Raw genomic sequence first — 6000 nt, forward strand, 5'->3', positions numbered from 1 at the left:
TTCCCAGTGTAAAATTATTACCTCACCTTTTTTTCCATATAGATATCTAGGGAAAGCCGAATGTTGGAATGTGGCATGTGAATAGTCCACTCTGTCAGACTGAGTGGGAGAAAGTTGTCAGCTGGCCAATGACAGCAGCTTTCTGGATATTTTGCACAACTGGAACATCACAAAGATATGAACCAGCAATAATTTTATCAGACTGCAAAACTGACTGAATTTGGCAATTCTGCACAAAGGAGTTTTCAGCACAGATGCAAATATAAGAATAAATTATTGTACTAGTGGCTGTATATCCTTTCTAAGGGGAGTTCTCTTCCTCTCTTTATTTTTAAATAAGAAATATTAATTGTATGGCTGGATTTTTTCTTTTCTAATAATTCCATTTTCTGAGGAGTTCAAGACTCTGAGAATGGTGAGGTAAATTTTCATACCTCTGTTCAGTTTCAAAGGGCCCCTTAAACTCAGATCTTCTCAGCTGTCGCAATTTTGTGACTGAAAACCACTAAACCAAACATTGTTAAATATAGTCAAAAGGTTTAAATTCCGGTGAAGTTGGTCAGCTTTAACTTGAAGAAAATTACTCTTCAACAAGTTACTCTTTACTGGTTAAAATACGAGATACTGAAGAGAAATTCAGCCATACATTTAGTCATATTTTCATTACCAGGAACTGTGGAGCCAACATGGTTTGCCTTACTTACATAACTCCTATACCTCTACTTTCCAATATTAAGACCACACAAGCTGATTTCAAAGTCTAGAGGTAATGAATAGGTCTACATTATTTTTGTGTGATTCCAGGGAGAGGTACACAACACTGTTCATGCTGTTTGCTTTGTCCCCAAATAAATATATGCACTTTTACTACGCAAAGAGGTGGGTTTTTTTCATCAGCAGTGAGAGAGAAAAGGTAAGAGGACACACACCAGATTAAAAAATTCTTTGCGATCAAAAAGGGAGGCATAAAAAAAATTACATGTAAAATGTGATGTATTGACTCTTTTAGCTGCCATTGTTCCATTTTTTCCAGATTGTTATTCTTTTAAAATTCAAATTCTCAGTGTTCTTTGAACACTGGCAATAGTGTTCTGTCTTCTACAGTTGGAGATTTCAGCTTTCAGAATATTATTCCATCTGGAACATACAGGTTTTGACCTTTTTTCCTGAAGGCCAAATTTCAATAGCTTTCCAGAGTTCAATAATCCACATGGTATATTTCTTCCATATTTTAACAATCTCAGTGTGTTCCATAATTGGTTGATTAAAAATGTAAAAAGATTGAGATGCAGAACAGTTTGCATTTATGCACCTGTGATACTTATACTTCAAATAGTTCCCTGACATTTTGTTTGGAAACTGGTATGTTCTTCTTCCAAATAAATAATTCAGATAATGTATTACATTTTTGTAACTCAGGAATGAAAGTCAATACTATTCATAGTGCTGTTGACATGCCTTCTAGTAATTTATGGAATAATTATGACCATATTTGGGATATGTCTATTCCCTACATTTCTGATTTGTCTTCCTCCAATACATCTTGACAATGTTGTTGTAATTCATGTATATTGTACAGACTGAGTATATTTAAAGACAGACAATTCATTCCAGACAAATACATTAAAAATATAACACAGCTGTTTGGAGCTCACTTTCTCCATGAGACCTTTACAGTAGACATTTGATTAGTAATGAAGGAATTCTGCAATTCTACCCTTTATTCTTAGTCCATGAGACCATGAATGATAATTTGTACTGAATCATTATCTAAATCTGTTTAAGCCTCTAAAGAATTCAGGTGATACATATATGAAGTGCTTTATTTCAGGAAGTGGGTGGTAGGCAGCATTGTACATATATGGAAATAATTCTTCAATAGCTTAGCTAAACTTTATACAAACATCTAGCCCTACTTATCATAATTTTCTCAGATTTTAATTTTCTCAGTTAAAAGAACTACACAAAGGTATAAACTTATTTCCTCTTTAGTTTTTTTAATAATTCTTCTTCTGATTGTATTTTACAAGTGTTTTAATCTTAAAAAAAGTGTCATTCATGTTGAAAGAGAGAAAATATTTCAAAGAACAACACAGAGAACTTTCAACTGACGTTAATGCAAATTTAAAAATGGGGAATTAGACTCAAGGGAAGAAAATCGGTGGGAATTTTGCCATTGACTTCATGAGGTCAGGATTTTTTCCAGCCCCCCACTATATAACCTGGGAATGTTGATTTTACACATCTTGTTGAAATTCATGCTTCTGTAGTACATAGCTCATGGCTATCATTCTATGAGCCTTAGAATTTGTGAGGGCAGCAATATTAACAAGTAAAAAGCACAACTAATGCTTGTCAACACATGTAACATTTTATAAACCTACATGCATGTTGTGATTCATTATCATCTAAAAGCAGAGTTCCATCAGAAGTGACATGGCTATTCACTTTGTGAAAACAGCTCGTTTTAAAAATTTCATTAGAAAGTAACAGATTTGTCATGTTCTCTGAGCTGAGTAACTGAAAATATAATTAAAATATCACCATTGGGTTTATTGAGAATAATAAACTTAATTAACAGACTCCCTTTTGTTTAAATTGACAGTTTTCTTTAGGAGACCATTGATAATTTATTTAAACTAATTCCTCATGAAAATTAAGTATTCATTATGAAATTACTATTTCATAATGGTACCATAAAAAATGCAGATCAGATGCAGATAAAGATTGGCATTTTTAATTGTTTTTGTGTGCTACTCATTTTCTTTCATCATAAATGAACACTGGATTACTTTCAGTGATTAACAAGAATATCCCAATAATATTAGAACATTTCAAAACCTTGACTATTGCTAAAATGTATCTTGTCACAGTTACCTGGTTATTCACAGAATTAAGAGAATAATCGGTCTCTGAATGTTGATCAAAAACTCAGCCCAGAGAAAATATATGTAAAAGAATCAGAGCTAGACTACTGTCATAATTACATACCATTTGGTAAGTAGAACTGTTATTAAATCTGGAGTGGCAGAATAGGGAATTTTGACTAATTTTATTGTAATTATTTAACATAATCTTTATGTGGTAGGAATTGTTTATATTTCTTTTTCTCTCTGGTCAGAACTTTTTCTTGTAGAAAGCCATAGAAGAGACTCTTTGATTTGGGAGGATGTTCATTATTTAAATGTCACAGAAATATAGGCAGTACAGAAATGTATCTGCGCTCCATGCATCACATATATAAATATATAAACTTCCTGTACCAGTGAATGTTTTAGATTATTTCCGTATATATAACAGCTCTAAAAATTACCAGGGACAGTGTTATTATGGGAACACTAGCATTTTTTAGAAACAAACTGCAGAACAAATATTACTAATAAATTGTGAGACCCACAAATGAAGATGTGATAGGTAATGTATTTCTTTCTGAATGCTCACATAACCAACAGAGCAGTACTTTGTGTAGACTTTGTTTTTGTAGACTGTGAAGTCATTACAGAAGAGCTATTCACAGAAATGAGAAGATAAATTTGAAATGGAATATTTTTGTTTTTTGAAAATATCATTTTGGTGTTGAAGCAAAGAAGGTCTACATCATCAACAGGAAATAATTGACTTTATTAAAGGAAAAGGTTTCAATTCGAAACCATATTTTTGAATTCATATTTTTAAATACCATGTTGCTGGAAATATGAACACTGCATTTGTAGATTCTGATTTAGAATGACATTTCCCCCCCTCTAATTTACATTTTATTTGAAATAAATATTGCAGATTCCAGCTGCATCTGCTTTCACATTTTATTTCAGATAACTCCTTCATGAGCCAAGCACCTCTTCCCAAGACTCTGCTGTGCTTCCTGTAGACTGAATCTTCAGGATGCCTCTGGGTTCTCACCTGTGCTCCAACAAAGTAGGTAAAAATCCAGATGATAAAATAGTGAATCTTAATGGAGTTAAAATTCTAGCTAGACCACTACAGCGCTTCTGGAAAAATATTTCCACTGTCAAGGTCCAACTAATGTTAGCACTTTCTGAAAACTGCTAATATTGTATCAGTTAGTTCTATTTTACCCAATCTATAACAGCTTTTATTTAATCTGTATCTGCTGCAGTATTTTTTAAATGAAAGGTCCTAGCAGGATCTTGCTATGGAAGCTTTTTACCCAGAAAAGGAGTTCTGTTTGAAATATGGGGATACTAAAAACTACAGCAGTGGTATATCCAAACTACTAACTGCAAACTACTAAGTGTAAACTACTAAGTGCATTTTTAATTACTGTAAATAAATGAAACATTTCCTTAAAATGTAATAAGCTCTTGCTTGACAAGTTCACATGGCTTCATTTTCACCTTTAAAATAAACATCTGTTCTTACTTCTGAATGTATTTAACAAGTTTAGCAAGTATTAAAAGTGAAATAGAAAGGTAATAGTTTACATGCTTGCACAAACCAATATGAATAGGGAATCCATTTTTTCCTTTCAGTCTTTTATTACATATACTTCTAGGCAATTTAGATAGTGAGCATTCATGAGCATAACAGTCAAAATAAATCAAAGAAAATTCTGCCACTGTTTCTCCACAATGTAACGAAAACCTTTAGAATGCTTTCTCAAAATCTGTTACATATATATTATTTAGTTTTACGCTCTCACCAGATACTGTACCATGAAAATATACTGCAAATAGAAAAACATAATTTTATTGTTCAGTAATATCCATGGTGATAATGCTGTGAAATAAGAATGCCACTTTCTCCAACTAAAACAAACGTTATCAGATGACATGCATTTTAGACTTATATGAAATGTTCACTAGATTAAAAATTCATTACATTCATTTTAGAGATTTCTGAAATTCAGAAAAAAATCTCTTTCATTACTGGATTCCTTCAAACTTTTCCTGTGAGGGCTATTTTAATAAGAGTTCAAACTATAAAGTATAATTAAGGGCGTAAGAGCATCACTGCTGTGAGCACCTGGGCTATTGTCAGTACACGTGATTTAAGTCTTTGCATTATCTAGGAAACATGCTGATAGTTAGAAAACACAATTGCTTTCTCGTAAGTCACTAAAGTGTAAGATATTTAATCTGCTTTCTTCTTGAAAGCCAATCAAAACTGCAATTTTAAGACCTTGGACCTTCTGTGACACAAGTTTTGAATGACAGTTCAGACAGGGGAGATGTGTATTTGAGTATATCAGTTGCAGTCTGAAAAAACTGAAGAATGTTGTGAAAACAATTATTCTTTTTATCTATCTTAAGTATTTTCCTGAACTTTCATTTAAGCTATATAATAAATAATTAAAAATATTATTGCTCGCCATATGTGAGAGATAAGACGAAATTATTGGCAAGACGTCAGCTTTTAGACAGCTTCGTTATTAAACACTTTTTGTTGCCAGGAGGACACTTTGGAAGGTATTTACATTGGCTGTTTTTCTCATTGTTAAGTAAGTTTATTGTAAATTCTATTAAAAAAAATTGAAAAAGCATCTCAAGTTTACACCACTGCTTTCTGCTGCTGTTATTATTATACTGTGCATAAATACAGTGGCAATCTAAGATATATTCAGGAGCCTGTCCCGGTTCAGTATCATCTCATAGGAGTGCTTAGGTAAGGAAGGGATTGTAGGGAAAAAAACTGGAAAGAATACATATGTTTTTCTGCATTAATTGTAATAAAGTATTCTAGGTTAAAAATTTGTTTAGAGGATATGTGTTCTTTTTATGTGTGGAGGTGTGTATACATTAATTCACACATTAGTCTCAACTAAAGCCTGTGGAAGGTTTGTCTTTGTCCTCGGTGGGCTTTGTGTGCCTTTTTGGATAAAGATTCATGATACGACATTGTTGCAAAGTAAGAATTTTAAAAAGGGAAGTGATGACACTGAATCAATGGAATAGCAACTGGTAGTGGTTTTGCTAATGGGGGTAATTTCTAGTTAGGAGTGCTGACACTCATGTATTAATGTACATATTTCTGGATTATGTA

This window comes from Gymnogyps californianus, chromosome 2, assembly GCF_018139145.2.
Source record: "Gymnogyps californianus isolate 813 chromosome 2, ASM1813914v2, whole genome shotgun sequence".
NCBI lineage: Eukaryota > Metazoa > Chordata > Aves > Accipitriformes > Cathartidae > Gymnogyps > Gymnogyps californianus.